The following is a 19776-nucleotide window of genomic DNA, read 5'->3' on the forward strand; positions in this document are numbered from 1 at the left end:
TTCCAACAATATGAGAAATATAAATATTCTAGAAATTGGTAAGTTTAGAATTTCAAATGAACTGGGGCCGCAAATGAGAATTCAAATAAATCTGAATATTTTGTCTTATTCATCTGCCAAATTTGCTCTGTATTATAGATCAACATGTGCGATCAGAATTCCTAACATTAATTCACACACACACACATATACCTATAGATCTATATACTCGTATATATATACGTTTATCGTATATATGTTACGGTGAAACACCGAAATCTGGAGAATGTCGACTTTCACCGGTAAATGTCAACATTCACATAGTCGCTTGTTGTATGTCCGAAACATTTTCAAATACTCTTATTTCTGACTTATTCTGACACCGGTAAATGTCGACATTCACCATCTACTAATAGTATATATATATATATATATATATATATATATATATATACATATAATCGTTCATTGCAATGCATTGTCGGAAACGGTTTCCTGGCGCCAAAGTGATGAGAGCCAACACAAGAAAAATAGGGTACGAACAGTGTAAAGATATTTGTTTGTTATTCTTAGCGCGGCGGAAAATAAGAAATAAGAACAAAAACATTGGATCGTTATCAAAAAAATTATTCGAAAGTTCCTTCGGGAAGTATCCTAAACATGGGTTTGGTAGGGGTAGTCCAGTGCATTGTTCAGCAAGATCACGAGCCCTCACTTGCATTATCACTTACTCTAGGGTACGTCAAAACATTAGTACACGAAACCTCCCTTACAACTCCAACAGGAACTTGTGGCACATATCGTGGCAGCTGCTGGGAAAGTCCTGGGGGTGCACGGTATTTTCCAGAACATCTTATGTTCGATGTGCGAGAGATGTGATACCTGCATCAAATTTCGAAGACCTTCATTGAGGTCCATAATTGTCTAATTTTGTTCCTATTTTTTAATTTCTCTTGTGCTAAGCATAACTGGTGTCCGTTCTTTCTTGTGTTTTGTGTTGTTTGTACCGACCAGGAAAGTGTTTTCGGTCATGTTTTGCCATTTCATTTTTCGTCGTCGTCGTCTCTCTCATATATGTGCATAATTACTTATGACTCAAGTGTTGCTACTATATCATGAAATTTACAAACATAGTGTTTAAAATGCAACATATTCCCATCCGAAAATATCTTTTTTTTTTCCTCTTGCCCTTCAAATACGAAATGTGTGTCCTTCATTGTAAAATCTCCTGGAACCTTAATTCTTCGTTTTTCGAGGACTATGGAGAAACTATTTCAGTATAGGCAGCTGTCAATATTCTAACATTACATTTTAAAAGCCATTAAAGTGTAGCCGAAACGCTCAGAAATTCTTAATTCGCTCAGGATTTAGGAAATACATTTTGTAAGACTTCGCAAATTTACCTTCAATAAATTTAATGGAACAGGCAAAAGAAATTACAGGGAACAATAAATATAGGAGAAAACAGATATATCTTTTCGTAATTTGTTTTGCTTTGTTTGATTTCTTTCACTCTTCCTGTATAAATAATTAAAACTTTAAGAATGCAACTGAAGAATGAGAATAAAATTTTCAATTGAAAACGAATGGTGGCAAAAATCCTAGTGCTGCTCTGCTGTACCACGAAAAAGACTAGCAATATGTTCCGAATTTGGAATAACGAGAAAAAATTTGAAACCTTTGCAGCCAGCGATGCAAAGAGATTGATCTGAGAGGAAGATGACTTAAATGAGGAAACTCGGAGATAATTTAATGAGGTGTCAGGTTACCTCTACTGGGATAATAATAAGAAAAGGTTAAAATACAAAATACTTAAGTAAATTATACAAAAATTGAAGAAATTTAATATATCTGGCATGCGTAAGAAATATTAATTGATTCAAAAATGTAAATGAATCCAAAGCTCTCAAACTTATACTCGTTCAAATACAGATTTTGCAGATTCAGAAAGTACGTTACTTGTATATCTTCTAAAATGCTTTTTCCATCCTTTGTTTGTAGTTGTTCGATTTTTCATTTCAGTTTCATTTTTTCCTCCTATTTTGCAATTTTCGCCATTCTTTCGCTCTGTTTTTAAGCCACCTGTTTATTAATACTATTATTTATATTACAACTTATGTAAAAATTAAGTAAGGAAAAGTAAGAAACTAACACTTTGCAACTTATTACGCTCTACGTGAGATTCATGGTGGTCGCTTATTGCATACAAATCATGCCAAATGCTTTAACTCTCTCGCATCGAGGGACGACCAAATCTGTTTTCAATAAACATCGAAAACGCCCGTTTTTACGAATTTGTCTTGGAATAGTTTTCCTTTCCCCCTCCGGTTTCATCCATTGTGTGCAGTGTCACCTTAGGGCCGGTTTGCACCTGCGAACGTCAATAGCTTTCCGTTTTTCTCCTTTATTTGCTTCAAAAGAATGATTGACATGTCTTTTAACAACTCGCGAAACCAATGAGCCATACACACTAACGTGGAGGGGAAAGAACTAGGTAGAAAATAAACGAGGCGTTGCGGCGGTTTGCTTTTGTAGAAAACCATTTTGTAGAAAAACATTCTGTCAGGCAATGAATCTACGGTTAGATTTTTCCCTATGAAACTGAGCCAAAAGTGTTATATAGTATCTAAATATGGAAGTGTTGTACATGTTAAACGTGATCTTCGTTGCATTACTTTCACTCTTTTACTAGTGAAATAAAGATATACTGATTATTTTGTAGATTGGAAAACCCTCCTTGTGATCATGAAAAGGAGCAAAAACTGGAAAACGAGAAAGAACTAGAAAAGAAGCGAGAACAGGAAAAGATGCAAGAGCTGAAAAAAATCAAGAGCTGAATAAAAAGGAAGAACAGGAAAAGAAGGAGAAACTGGAAAAGAAGCAAGAACTGAAAAACAAGAAAAAACTGGAATTGACACAAAAACGAGAAAAGAAGCAAGAACTGAAAAAGAAGCAAAAGCTGGAAAAGATACAAAAACGAGAAAAGAAGCAAGAACCGGGAAAGATACAAGAATTGGAAAACATACAAGAATTGGAAAATAAGCAAGAACTGAAAAAGAAGCAAGAGCAGGAAAAGAAGCAAAAACTTGAAAAGAAGCAAGAACTGAAAATGAAACAAGAGCAGAAAAAGAAGCAAAAACTGGAAAAGAAGGAAGAACTGAAAAACAAACAAAAACTGGAAAAGCAACAGAAACTAGAAAAGAAGCAAGAACTGAAAAAGAAGCAAACTCTGGAATGGATTCAAAAACTAGAAAAGAAAGAAGAACTAAAAATTCAGAAACAACTGGAAGAGATACAAAAAAAAGTAAACAAAGAAGAACTGAAAAGGCAGAAGAAACTGGAAAAAATGCAAAAACTAAAAAACAAAGAAGAACTGAAAAAGAAGAAGAAACTGGAAAAAATGCAAAATAAAAGACAAAGAAGAACTGAAAAAGAAGAAGAAACTGGAAAAAATGCAAATACAGGAAACGAAGCAAGAGCCGGAAAAGATGCCAGAACTGGAAAATATAGACGATTCAGAAATGACGCAGGAAAAGAATACAAATCTGAAAAACAAGCTGGAACCTGAAAAGAACTGTCAAACCCGAAAAGGAAACCGGATGAACTGCGAAAAGAGCCAGAACTGGATAACGACTGTAGAACGATTGATTTAATGACCAAACGAAGCAAGATCCGGAAAAGAAAAATAGAACAAATAAATCATATACCACTGCAAATAATACCACTGCAAACATTAAATATCAACGTCAAAAAAGTAAACACCCTTCTTCAAGGGGGCCTTGCAATACACTGTCATAATCCAGAAGATATAGAAAAAAATCAGTTATAACCTCATTGCCAAAACAGTTGCAAAAGATATAGTTAATATAAAATTTCCTGAAGCCAGAATACCAAAATGTACAATTCATAATATTCCAAAAAATTTCAACTCTGATGAACTGATTCAAATTATCGCCCAAGAAACATAATATTTCCGAGCTAAGACCTTTATTTAAACTGAATGATCAAAATAATACTCATAAATGGATCATAAAATGTCACGGTAAAACTTTCCAAAATTTTATGAGTAAAAAACAAATATATATTGGATGGCGCACCAATAAAATAACCGAGTTTATCGGTGTACGCAGATGTCAAATCTGCCAGGATTTTTCCCATAAGACAAACAAACCAAAATGCTCATTCTTCATCGGAAATTATCATGTTACTTGCGTTCTTCCCAAACTCCGTACTGCATAAACTGCTGGATTAACAATGAAAAGTATGAAGCAAACTTTGAGTGTAAACATCCAGCTTTAGCTATTTCCTGGTCCACATATCAAACAGAAGTTAGACGAGTAAAATCCAATACATATTATCAACAATAATACAAGATCCTTCAGACTATCTCTAGACCATTTCCATAATAAAAAGAATAATAATGTCATGCGCTTTCTCAAAATAAATCTTCAAAGAGAGAAGACCGCCACCGACCAACTAAGTCAGTATCAATTAGATTATCTGGCAGATTTTATTATAACACAAGAATCTTATTGCATCACTCTCAAAGTAGGAAGAATTCCAAATAACTGGACAATTATTCAACGTCATGCTTCAACCGGTGTTTTATCTCCTCGTACAGCCATATTCATTCCAAACAATAAATGGAATTCTTCAATAATGATTAATACTCGAGATATAATCACAAGTTCAATCAATACTAATGCATCTCAGCTTCTTATTACTAGTATCTATATATCTCCGTCAAATATCCAAATCAAACCTTATCCGTACTAAATGAAATCTTACAACAATAATAATAGTCCGCATGTTATTAGTGGAGACTTTAACTCCCATAGTACTTAATGGGGATACTTACAAACCGATCACAGAGGAGAAATACTTGAAGAATTTTTAAATGCAAACAATCTCATTCTACATAATCATTTTACTGACCGACCTACCTTTGATAATACCTACAATAAAGATTGGACTGATCTTCTTATTTCTACAACACATCTTGATAATAAAATTAACAACAGATCAATACTAGCTGAACACTGAATCTGATAACAAATATATCTCTTTTGATATAACTGAATATACGTCCTTTACTGCACTTACAAGATTTAAAATCGATAATAACAAAGAAAAGAAATTTCAACAAAAGTTCAATCCAATTTCTAATGACTTTCTAAATTCTATTATTCTGTGTACAACAAAAACAGAACTTAATAATATTACCAAGGAACTTATCAGAAAGTTTCAAGATACCTAAGAACGTACCTTCTTCAAAAGATAATATATTCCCATTATAAAAATCAACTGGTAACGAAAGAACTACGCAAAGAAACACACAAAACGCGAGCATTACGAAGAAAACTCAAATCATCGCAAACTGATGAAGAACGACTCAACCTACTTCAAAAATACAAAAAAGAAAAGCCTCCTATAAAAAGCAAATAATATCTGCAAAACGTTAAGCATGGTGCAACTATTGTTTAAACAACCAGGATACGTATGGCTCATTGTACAAAATTTAAACCAACAAAATCTTACACCCAACGCAACTTACAGTCACTAATACGGGAAATAATGATAAAAATGTTACGAAGATCACTTTAGAAAACATCCTAGATGTTATTCTACCAAACGAAAGTATATATGATGATTCAACTGAACAAAGATTAATTCGTTTTAATCTACTTCCACGAAAATGATACCCCATTTACATCCATGGAACTCAATCGAATTATTAAAAAACTCAATAACAAAAATGCTCCTGGACCAGATAGAATCTGCATTCAAATTATACATAAAACTAATCGTAAGCTAATTCTAATCTGCAATAAATGTCTTCAACTTTGTATTTTACAAGACTGCTTAAAAACAGGACAAATCACACTCTTCCTCTAAAAGAAAAAAGCTCCTGATAATCCTAATTCCTATCGGCCAAATAACCTTCTTCAAGCTCTTGGAGAAATTCTTGAACGTTGTATTATAGGAAGACTTGAATACCAGTTTCAGCATCAAAATTCATCAAGGAAAATCAGTATGGATTTAGGCAGCAAAAATCTACCATTCATGCAACCAGTGCAGTCCTAAATCAAATCGATGTTAATAAAATCAATAACCTACACTCCGCAATAATCAGCTTAGATCTTAAATCAGCCTTTGATTCATTATGACGGCCTTCAATTAAAGAAACACTTAGAAATATTGAATGTAATTATAATATCTATCAAATAATCAATAATTTCCTTGATAATCGCCATAATCTCATTTTATATAATAATACTTTAATCAGAAGAAAACAAGTTCATGCATGTTCACAAGGCGCATGTATGAGCGCAGAATTATGGAATATCACATTTAATGAAATTATAAAAAGTGCCTGTCTTCCTTTTGCTAAAATTACTGCTTTCGCCGATGATGTCGCATTTGTTATCAGTGGAAGGTCCTACTTAATCCTTCGAAGAAATTGTCAAGAAATAATAGCCATATTCCACCAAGAATGCAAGAAAATTAAACTTGAAATTTAATCCTCCAAATCTAGAATCATGACAAATAATAAACCTGGATAAAATCTTACTAAGCAACTTTCTGTTAAAATAACTGGCGAAAAAAATCAAGCATACTAAATCAATCAAATACCTAGGAAATTATAATACATGAAAACAACATCTTATCGAATATCTCAAAGAACTTAAAATTTGTACACATTCTATAAGTCAAAATCTTCGACATGTGCATGGCACAAACTGGGGTTTAAATCTCCAAATTACTATATCGTACAGTAATAACCAAAATGATTACCTACGGCTCTGCCATCTGGGCATTCCCTATAACCACAAGAAAAAAATTCTTACCTCAACACAACGACAACTTACACTTAATATTTCCAGAGGCTTTCGAAATACCTCCAGTACTACTCTTAATATCTTAGCTGGAACTGTTCCACTCCATGTCGAATCCATTCAGGAAGCAATTTATTCTACAATATATCAACTTCGCCATAATATTACTTATAACAAAACCATATACATCACAGAGGATTACGAAATGTGCCCTGCATCTTACAATAGACATCTCCTGCTGTATCACACACAAAAATAAAAACCGCAATAAACACTAAAACTAAAAACAATTCAATTGAAGTATTTAATTATAGAATCAAATATTAATATTGACCGTCAATCTGCCATCTATGCTATCTCTAACCCACAAAATCAGACTTCTATTGCTTATGACATCAATAAACTCTCTAAAAAAAACAGATAATTTAAAAATTCATATATCATGGATAAGAGCCCATAGTACAAATGCCGGTAACTTAACATTCGACAAACTTGCAAAGAAGCTGTTCCTAATCAAGAAAGCAATTTTCTATATACGAAATTTCTCAAATCTTATCTTCGACTGCCCATAAAAGAACAAATTACCCAAATATGCCAAGAAAAATGGAATAAAGCATCTACAGGTCGACGAAATTACTAGTTCTACCGCTATTGCAATACTGACACCAAGAGTACATAATCCTTTCAAACATGTAATATTACTGGCCATGGGCCATATCGTGTTTATTTTCATCAAACAAACTTAATAGACACTGACTTCTGTATATCATGCTAGAAAGGAGACAGTGATCACTATCTTTTCTCATCTTTTCTCAAGAAAACGTTTCATATTCGCGAACCCAGAAATATTGATATATCATTCAAAAGAACGATCAGCAAACTTCAATATCTTCATTCTAATATGAAACAAATTCACCAAAACGTAACACAAATGGATTAAATCTATGCAGAGTAACCCCATCTACAACAGACGAAATATAACAAAATATTTAATTTTCACCTATGTAGAATTTTAAGATAATTATCGATCTTTGTCACAAATACTTATTTGTACTGATCGTAATAAAAAAAGCCTTGCAAAATCCATAATAAACAGAATGAAATATAAAAATTGAGTCGTCAGAGTAAACTAGAACTGAAAAGATGAGTCATGATATTGATTTGCTGTGTCATGACAAAAATGAGCTATGAATATTGTATGAGTCATGTAAAATATATGAACTTAAACGAGAAACTTTTTATAATTCCTGTAATCATGAACACTTTAGTGATTTATGAACTCTGCCTAATGAATACTGAAAACTATTTTTGATCATGAACTCTAAAATAAAATTTTATTCTCTTCTACATGTTATACTTCTATTTTATTAATTTTATTATATGATATATCATTTATTATCCTATACTTTAGCACTTTATTCAAAATTATAATTTTATTATATGATGTATTATGTACTATTCTATATGTATTAAGCTATATTTTATTTCCCATATTTTAAATATTATTCAGTATTTGTCATGATATATTCTGTTTTAGCATTTTATTCCAAATTTCGAAAATTCAAAATTTTGTTATAATGGCACATTATGTGTTATTGTATACTTGATGTATTATTCTACATATATTTTTCTTCTATTATAAGAATTATTCCAAATTTGCCATATGATATCTCTACATATAATAAAAGAAAGAGTCTGTCTGTGTGTTGTGTGTGTTTCTTTCGTTCGCGCTGCGCGTAAGCTAATAGACACAGGGCTACAAAATTTGCTACATAGGTGTATCTAGACAAGGGCCACAGCACCTCGAAGCGATTTTTTCGAAATTCGAATTCGAATTTTTTTTTATTCTATGTTTTGTGACGAAATCGTGTCATTTTGAGACATAATTTTCTATAGAAAAGCGAGATTTTACTCTACACACTCCATTTTCAAACCGTCATGAAACGTAAGCACTTAGATATTACGAACTTAAAATAAATTTCTTGTTTCAATAAATCCATTAAATACGAATTTATTTAACAAATGGAGCTTAACACATTTTCAACGGGATATTTTCTAAAAAAGTTTATTTTTAAAAATGTACAGTTTATTTTTCTTTGATTTTTGAACACGTTAAACTTTCATCTTTGCGACTGCTTTTACAAAAAGAATTTTGGAAAACTGATAATATTTTGTACTTTTAAAAATATGTTTAAATGAAGCTTCCGAGTACACTTCGCACATCTCACATCTTTAAAAATGTGATTTTGGCAACAATTTTCCTGTCTTATTGTTGTTAATATATTTTTGATGAAATCGCATCATTTTGAATAGTTTCATTCTTTTAGAAATAAGGGTTTGGCAACAATTTTTCATCGTATTTCTTATGTCACTGTTTTTAAGAAATTGGCATATTTCATTGTCATGTATATATATATATATAATACATTTTTATTGATTTTTTTGATAAAGTTAATCTGTAGTGTAAAATTCTGCGCGGAATTTTATGTTTTTTGAGTTGTTTTCATGTTAATTTTTGCTTATTTCACTGTTTGTAAAATACTGAAAAGTTTTGCATATTTTTTTTTCTTCAACGGAAAGTTGGTTAATTTTTTATTAGGATAATAATTATTTGCATTAAGTGTGTAGGGTTTATATTTATTTTAACTAACATTTATTTTAAGTTTAAACTATCTTTCCTGTCAAGCCTTACTTTTCCCTGGAATTGCCAATGCCAGAGTATGTAAATTTTAGTAGAACGCGCAAAGGATTCAAATTGTCAGCGGAAGTAATCTGAGTTAACCCTCCAGGCGGCAAGGCCGTACATATACGTTCGAGAATAATGGCTCTCATAGCGGCAAGGCAGCATATATGCGCCCAAATATTTTGGTCCTCATGGCGGCAAGGCAGCATATATACGTAAACTTAAATTTTGGCCCGAAACGGCAAAGCAGCATATATACGGCCAGTCTCAGAGTGCCCTCCCCTCTCTGCTCTTAATGTAAACTGACAGGTGATAATTTTTCTCTGCGGGAGGTAATTGAGGAGAGGAAACTATCTATTCGCTAGGGGCAAATGGGTTTTATCGTTAGGTTTTGAATAACAGCTCGGAATAAATAGCTCGTTCAAAACTTCCAGCTGTTCCAGCTGTTCTGTGCTTATACCAGCTATAGTAAACTTAAATGTTTATGTTTGTAAAGAGAATTTTCATTTTCCAGCCTAATTATTCTCCAAATTTTAGATGCAGTTTGGCAAAATGTAATTGGAATTAAAATTAAAATTGCAAGAAACTGCAACAATATTTTGAAATATGTGATTTCAATTATATTGCAATTGTAATTAGCTTCGTAATTACAATTAGAAAGTAAATACTTTTTAAATGCAACAATAATGTATGTAATTGCATTTTAATTCTTAAGTCTTACAATTACAATGCAATGATAATCACAAACATTATAATTATATAATCTAATTACAATTACAAATTTTATTGCATCTAATCACAACTACGGTAATATTAGCTAATTACAACGTAATTTTAACTGCAATTGCAGTAGGTAATTATAACTACGTAATTAGGAAAGTAATTGTCTCTGATAATTAGAATTACTTAACATAGTGAAATTATGATCATAATTGTAATTCTAAGTGTAGTATGCAATTGTAATAAAATTATGCAATTACTAAGTAGTTATTGTTAAAAAGTAGCTGTTTTTTTTAATTACAATTACAATTTACATAATTTCATTTAAATTACAATTACTCTATATTTGCGAAATTCAATTTCATATTCACTGCAACTGCAAACATATAATCTAATTACAATTACACTGTCATAGTAACTCCAGTAAGTAATTATAATAATGTAATTAAGATAGCAATTGTTTCTGATAAAAGCAGTTACGTAGCCCAGAAAAATCATGATCTTAATTGCACATGTAATTGCAGAATGCAATTGAAAACAAGTAGTAATTGGAATAATATTATACAATTATCTTGTAATTACAATGTAACAATTTTAATTATATATACAATTTACTCAAATGCATTTTAATTATAATTGCATTTTAATTGTGAAATCTAATTGAATAAACGGTATAACTGTAATTATATAATCTAATAAAAATTACAATGCAATTGTAATGACCTCTTAATTAAAATTGCGCAGCAGATGATTGTAACTATTTAATCAGAAAAGCAACTGCTCCTTATTATTTCAGTGACATATGCTAAGGAAATCGTGATAATATTTGAAAATTACAGTCAATAATATTATAATTGAAATGTTTCTGCATTTTGGATAATGAGTTTTTAAATAATACAACGGGATAATCACCTATAAGAAAAATACTAATATTTTCTGTCATGTCTTCTGAATCATCTTATATATATTGTAGTTTGTGGTACCAGCATAAATAGGAGTTTATTTAAAGGAAATATTTTATATAAACCGAAATGCACATAACGTTAGTAAGCAAATATGTATGTTTATGCTCTTCGATAAACATGTGAACTTAAATTACAAGATTAAGGGAAAGCCAGCAAAGAGTTTATGCCAGTGCAAAGGGATGTTTTCGCAAAGGATTTGTTACGGGACGCTTGTCCAACCTATTGCTTTAGCTGGTAAAAAAGGATTCTGATCAGCAATCAGTATGCTTAATTGCTGTGTGTATTAGACATTTTACTAAATCCATTTATTATGAATTACCGCCCAGACAGTAAAGCGGTTCGTGACTCTGGTTGCCGTACCGAAGAGCCTGGGTTCGAATCCCGGATAGGGCATGAATGTAATTTGTTCGTCCTCTTCATAGGTGGCAACGGTGGCCCACGTATTAGTTCCCTCCCTAATAATATGACCGGCCTTAGTAGTGATCAATGTCTATAAACGGCTAATCCCTGCCATTGGAAAAAAAAAAATTACGAATTGGTCTTTTATTCAACATAACACACATTTTCCATAAATAGTTAATATGCATTATTCAGTTACAAGTGAAAGTACTTGCATGAACTATTGTCCATCATTGTTTCACGTAAGAACAAATAAAAGTACAATTTTCTTATGCACCTGTGATTGTCATATTATTTGGATTACGGTATAGACTGCAAAGATGCTTCTGTGGAGGACTTTCTAAGTTAAACTGGCTCATGTTCACATCCCCCGTTAATAAAAGCAGGAAAAGATCTTTATTTAATTGAATGCAACGAAACGTTTAAGAAGAATGATGTACTCATAGAGAACTTTCTAAAATAAAATGATTTGTATTCATGTTACACATAAGGAAATCCACGGAGCTATCTAAACATTTAGATTGTTTGCCAAAATGGGCATCCGATTTGAACTTGTAGTATTCAAAAGACGACTTATTACTCTGCTGAGCGAAAAATCTAATTGCTTTTGAAGTTATATTGTAATTCGAACAATCATTGTTTATTATTATTATTATTATTATTTTCCCCAATGGCAGATTGGGAATAGTTACAGTGCAACACAGTCCATTAGTCTATGCATGGCCAGAAGTTGCAGTCACTTTATTATAGAGGCATCTAATATGTGGGCCACCATCGCCTCCTATGAGAGGACGAACAGTTAAAGCCATGCCTTCTCCGGGATTCGAACCCAGGCCCTTCGGTATCGCAGTCAGGCTTCCCTAACCACTATACCATCTGGGCGGCATAATTACAATTATAACTGCATTAGTTGTAGTTTTAACTACAAAGTAACTACAATGAATTACCAGCTTTTCTCAGTCAATAACAGATAGCTTAAACTTTAAAGATAAATGGAAGGTCTTATAATTTGTCGAATGGCAATATTCTAAGAAAGTGTAGTCTCCAGGATGGTCGAAGTTTAATTACAGTCTTACATTTCGCATACTCGCAGCACTTGCCCAAAGTCTGTTCCAAGATTATTTCTGTTCACCTCATCCATTAATTTTGAAGACAGAATCATGTCTAGAGACATTTTTTTCTGAGGACAGTATTTTATATAATAGAAAAAAAATAATAATAATGCGTCTCCCTCAAGGTGCAACGAGTACTGATAAATTTAATTGAAATTACAATTACAATTGTAGTTAATACAAATACAATGTTACTTTAACGGTTAGAATTACATTATAATTCCTAATGGCAAAAATATCAAATGAGTGTTATAGATTAGTATACTTATCACAATATTAAACTTTTAATACCGTTTTATTTTATTTAGCTTATCACAATATTGAGCTTTTTAACACCGTCGGTACTGAAAAAATGTTTTACTACTGTCATGAAATGTATATTCGATAATAGTTTCTCATTGATGTTTTTCTTATATATTTTTCTGCTTAATTCATAAATGTTTGCAATGGAAATAATTCTGAGGCTTTTATAATACTTCTAAATTTTCATGAAATAAAGTTCCATTAAGGTTTACTTGAAGGAGACACTCAATGCAAGCACTCGAAAAGAAGTTATGCTACATTTACATATTATGAAATGGTTGAATGTACAGTATTTACTTGTAACAGCGGTGCTCAATATATCGCGTTTTCTGAAAGAATGCATATGTTGCCTAAAAAGGAATTTAAATCACTATAATCAGAATAATTGGCTAAAGTATTAAATTGTAATTTTTACAGCATCAATCGAATTAGTGGATTTTATTGAAGATAAAAATGTGTTGATATTGACAAGCTATATTTTGTACTATAATGAATGCTAGCTATTAGCTATATGAATATAATGAATGTACTATAATGAATGCTACCTAGTAGCTACTCTAGCTAATAGCTAGAGTAAAACTCAGGATATGGTAACATTAAATAAATAAAATTAAAAAAAAAAAAAAAAAAAAAAGAAGAAGAAGAAGCAGAAAATAAAAGCGAAAAGGAACTGAATACATTCCGAAAGAGAAGGCTTACTATATGGTGAAACATTAGAAACGTGTAGACAAAGTGTTAATACTTATATGTGAGAAAATACTAAGGACAAATTAAAATACATCGTAGCTACGTTTGGTGCTTTCTATATTATTTGTATCAATATTAATATAAGTACCGAAAAATACTTAAAAAATAGGTATTTTCAAAAATTTAAAGGAACAAAATTGCAGTCTGAAAATTTATAGCAGCGGAACTTTTGAAGTAATTTGATGCCTTCTGAAGGTCGCCATGAACATAACAATTTATAACTGTCAGCTTTTACAACTTGGAATCAGATAAACTCTATTGTTTGGTAAACCGGACTGTCTAGTAATATTTTCGGTTCTGTCTAGTTTCCGGGAATGGCGATGTACGCAAGCTTTTTCCTCTTTCTGCCCTAAGAATAAACAGCTCATAGGGGAATTCTGAACGGAAAGCAAATCATCACTTACGGATAGAAGAATGTTCTAAGAACTACGGGATAAATTTATAATGGGAATAAAAGAATGAAAGAAATCGGAAACTCTTTTCTAGTAATCATTTTACTCCTCGAAAGTTGGTTTCAGTATCACCTTTTTAAGGAAATAACACATGAAATGGATTTCAGAAACTGAATCTCGAAATCATCAATAACTATCCAATATTCTGCATTTGTAAATATTTATTTAATTTGCATTTCAACCAAATGTTGAAAACAAAGCGGAAAAAAATCTCCTTGCAAAAGGAGAAAAAAAAAAGATTCCCATTCTTTTACAGTGATATTCCATTAAATTATATCAGAAAATCATATCACTGTTGGATGCAATAAATACTAATTTCAGACATGTTACCTGTTTATGTTGTTAACTCTCTTTTGCAACTGAACACTGGTAGTTTTGCCTAAGTTTGAATTCCGGCGAATGCGTTCGTTGCTTGGTATTTTGGTGAATTTTAGGTTGAATATACCAAACCAGTTTCCCTGAAAATGTCATCTACAAACGCATCCTTTTCCTCAAGCAGGTGCCCATCGTATGCTGCCTGACGAATATGCAAGAATTTTTCTTCTTTTACACAGCTTTCATAATCACATATTACCCACCAGCGGCCGAGCGGTAAAGACGCTGAACACTGGTAGTTCGGTCCGTGGTTCGAATCGCGCGAACGGGCTGGCTGCATGGTCGTTTTCGTGGTTTTCCCCATGTGTAACGTGTATACGAGCCAGTTTCCCTTAGAAAGTCCTCTACGAAGGCATCCCTCCATTTAGGCAGATAACCCTCGTGTGCTTTGCCTTGAATTATATTATTGAACATTTTTAATTTGCAAAACTATAAGTTATGGAAAACTCTATGACATATTTATTTAGATTAATAAAAAGATAAAAATTAAATGCGTCATCGGCATCATTTTGTTAGTAATATCATTATATAATCTATTGTACTTTTTTTTTTTTTTTTTTTTTTTTTTTTTTTTTTTTAGTGTACTGGGGAATCAAAGAAAATTTCTCAAAAGTATCATCATGTTTTCGTAAACTGATATATAGTGTTAAATTATTATATTAAATTTCAGTTTATTATAGCAGAAATCGTAAATAGCTGCATTATGTACAGCTCTTGCTTCACTGAGCTTTCGGAAGTTAATCTGCGTCCATCCGCATAATCGAGAAACAGGTCGATTTGTTTCTCAGTGCAATCGCTGTGGGATCTTAATTCTACTGACCGATGTTCTATAAATTTAAAATATTTTGCCCTGCCTAAATTCTGTAGCTCTCTACATTCTAAAACTTTTGCCGTTGTCAAGTGCCAAATTCTTAGAATTTCGCCATCCCTAAATTTTCTTGTTCGATGCCTCTTTAAATTCTAAGAATTTTTCAGCCATTAATCTGTCTCCTGGCCAGACGTGTTTTTCGATGCCACATATGTCACTGAAAAAGGTTGAAAAATCGGAATTTTAAAAGCAAACTTCCTACTTTTCATCAAATAAATTTTATCGATTAGCAGTGCTATGGAAGCATTAAAACATTTATGTAATAAATACACAAATACTTCAGAAACATTTTTTTCTCTCTACTGAAGAAAGGCCTGTCTCTGACTACCTGCGAATTTGATTAAGTGTTATCCAAAATCGACGTCAAAGCGTTTCTTTTTGGCCTAATATTAAATTTTACATTGGCATGTTCCTGTCCCTGCTTGATGTTGACAAGATTTATTCAAAACTGACTGTTCTTATTTTTTATTTTAAAACAAACAATTTAAATGGAAATCCTGAACTTGCTTTTATTTATTTAACTAATAACATTTGATAATGTGAATTGAGATCTCTAAGTAATTTGCGTATTTGAACCCAAAAAAATGTTAAACACCAATTTTGAAGCTTTTGTTTTGGTTTGCTTTATTTTTCCTTCAAAGCAAATGAGAGCTATCTGCCTAAAGGGAGGAATGCCTCCGTGGAGGACATTGTAAGAAAAACTTACTCGCGCCCACATTATGCACAGAGAAAACCACAAAAATTCCACTTTGAAAGGTAAAAGTGTCTAATTTTTTAGAGCGAGATTTTCCTAACAATGAATTTTAGCAATTTAATACAAGTGCTATATTTAATTAAGAATTAAAACAATGTTCTTTTGTGATTTACGTAAGGTAACTCTTTCTGTCAAAAATAATCATATGGAAATGCACCGAATTTCAGTACCATGTAATTTAGTTCGGAAACTGAGAGGTATCTGTGACATCTTGTCTATATGTAGAAAATTTTTAATGAGGTTATTATGACTGAAATTTGTTTCAAAATATTCAATCAACCAAAAAATGCGATGAAGGTAAACTCCCCTTTTATAAATATGAAACAAGATAAACGAAATAAATTTGTGGTAAAATGAATTACAAACATTATGTCGAAATGACTGACACTGAGCATGTGTTTGTTATTTTAATAATAATTTAATTATCAAATACATGTAGCTTTCAATAGGAATTAGGTATTTTAAGCCTCTTATAAATTTTTTCTTAGCGTTAAAGCTCGGTAACATGAATCAAAAACAGAAAATTAGTTAAACTACACTGTCTCACTAGTCGTAAGATTATATTACTGAAATATGCATATAAAAACAAATTAACATTCTATAAACGTACATTAAAATACCGAAACGCAATAAAAATTAATAACATTTATACTTAAATAGCAACAAAGCCGGGCTCATGTGAATCACTAGAAGAGGCGCCAAATTGGCTATGCGAATTCGAAAATTACTTTAATTATTAGGGGAAATAAGCTTCGTCAAACTTAAATCAATAAAACAAACCAAAAAATTGCAAGAAAACCTGGAAATTGATGCAATATGCATTTCAGTGTTATTTCTTATTTATCAAAAACGAATCTTTTAACGTTTTCATTTGAAAATTATAAATAATTGGCTACATTATTTCTCTGAATTTATAAAACTACGATTAAAAAATACTTTAAGAATTATGGTATAATTATGCTATAAGAGTTATGACATTTTGATTTAATACAATTACTTTTGCTTAATACAAGTGTAGCTATTTTTATATTTATATGGACGCGCATTGACCTTTCTGCCTCAGGTGAAAAGATATCTTGGCACGGCTCTGATAAGCAATTAAGATTAGAAATATGCACAAAATTAGTAACAATGCAATACAAAACTTCCTTTTCTGTTTTGGATTTCCAGAAAAAAATATCTTTTTTCGTCTAACCAAAGCATGGACACAAAACGTGCTCCTTCCTCCGTAAGGGCAAAAGCAGCCCATCTGCTTAATCGCCTCTAGGCGGTAATCAAAGGACAGTAGGAAGCCATCACTTAATCGAAACGACTTGTTGATCGCCCTACAAGGAGGGGGGAAGAAAATCTAACAAAGGCCGTTTTCAGGACAATTTTGGTTCACTCTAAGTGAAAAAAAAATTGTAAACATGGTTAATTTTTACTGCAGTTTTCGAGACGTAAATAGATTTGAATGCGAGCCGCCCGGTGGGTTAAATAGAAGGGAAACGAGTTCGAAGGTGTGCTTTCTTGCTTCACGAGAGTGGAGGTGGCTAGTTAGAAATTGAAGAACCACGCGTTTCGGCCTGTGTGCTTGCCTCGGCAGATTGTTAATTTTCAACGTAATATTCAGAAGTTTGCTGAATTATCAGCGGTATCTTAGAACGCGGTGAGGTTAGTTACGTTTAGAGAGCCTCGTAGTTAGTCACTTGTTATTATTCTTATTTTAGTTTTTTATTTTTATTTTACCGCCGGGTCGGTGTAGTTTGCGAGCGTCAAGAGCACGCATTTGTAATTTATAAAGTTGAATAAAAAGGGATTTAAACCCTTCTCACAAATTTGTCTACTTTCCAGTTCTTAGCAGTCACCACTATTGTTGCGTGCAGGTTGGAAGCGCTCAACATTACAAGGGATATCATTAATTATACTTTGCATTATCATTAATTATACTTTGCTTTCCAGAATTTTTTTGTTTTTTGTATTCTTTTGTGTTCTGTGTTGCTCATTTCACTGATTTTAAGATACTGAAAAGTTTTGAGTGATTTTTTTAGGAAACAAAGTTCTAAACCTCCTTTATACCATTTGAGTTCTTAAGATTTTGCAAAGGGAAGTTGGTTAATTTATTTATTAGGATCATTAATATTTGTATTAAGGGATATTGCTTATTTCATGGTAATTTTGTTATACGTAATAACTTTTTTTTATGAAGTTGTTCTGCAGAGTAAAATTCTACGCTGTTTTTAAGTTTAAAGTTTTGTGTTTCTTTCAGCCATTTTCCCGGTACATTTAAAAGCCAGACGAAGGCTGGCAGCTAAGCTGCTAGTATTCTGTACTAGCTTGATATAAAACTTGTTTTATTAGATTTCCCTCCTTTCCCAACAGCACAAAGTTTCGAGATCTGGACTCATCCGGTGGGCTAATAATTGATTTACCCACTACAATATTATTACTACTTTCTAATGAAACTTTTTCTAGATTTCTTCATTTCTTCTATTAACCGTTCTCCCTTTTTGTCCTCCTCACTTAAAAACTAACTTCTAAATCTCTCTTTAAAGAACTACCAGTAGGATTCTTCCTCTTCTGGCCTTCCCTCCGTGCTGTATTCGGTTAGTTATTGGGATGTATATCTGTGCAATCTTTAATGAAGCTCCAACACTTTTACCTGTACATGTCTGTACCTAAATGAAACTGGCTCGTTTTTGTGTTATACTAGCGAAACACCAAAAAAAATCTTGATTTAAATGATGATGATTTAAATAATTTAGCTGGAATTTTAAGGATGAGGATTTATACTAACTGCTGATGATTTTTTATTTAAATTATCGTGATTATATGTTATAGTGATGAAGAATGTGATTAAATGAGTATGATGGTAATAAAACTTTAGGTGATAGTACTTTGTATTCAGGTGATTTTATTATTTGACGACTTCAATGATGATGGAGTATATGATATATAGTTTCGATTGATTAGTATGGAATGATGATGTGATTTGTGTGATGGTGGTTTATTTTATTCTGACGATTGTGATAGTGATACGATGGTTAAAAATGATGATGTGTTTTGTGTGGTGAGGAATATTTAGATGCTTTTGATGATGATATAGATTTGGCTAATGACGATTTTATAGCTGATATGATAGTGATTTATAGAATAGTTTAGAGGGTTTCGGCAGTGAAGACGATGGTTATTTATATTTAGATGCAGCGTCTACCAGTTTCTCCCACCTCAGACAAGATCTCAGTCTGCGTGCTTGTTTCCCTCGTTTTGGAAGCATCTTTGATAAGCTAGGTTGGCGCTTTTTACTTTTTGTACATTTAGAAAACATTATCATATTTATTTTTATAACCATGGGTCCAAAGGAGAAGATGATGTCTATTGAATTAAAGCGTGAAGTCATAGAAAACCATGAGCAAAGTGTGCGAGTAATTGACTTGACGAGGATGTACGGGCGTAGCACATCAATGATATGTACTGTGCTTAAACAAAACGAGTTGATAAAGGGTATAACGCCATCTAAGGCCGATAAAATAATGTCTAAGCTCTGGACCTCTCTCCGTGAATAGATGGAGAAACTACTGATGGGGTGGGTGAGAGAGAAGCA

Source organism: Stegodyphus dumicola, chromosome 11 (genome assembly GCF_044657685.1).
Source record: "Stegodyphus dumicola isolate Sdum_Otavi_A_Nest chromosome 11, ASM4465768v1".
Lineage (NCBI taxonomy): Eukaryota > Metazoa > Arthropoda > Arachnida > Araneae > Eresidae > Stegodyphus > Stegodyphus dumicola.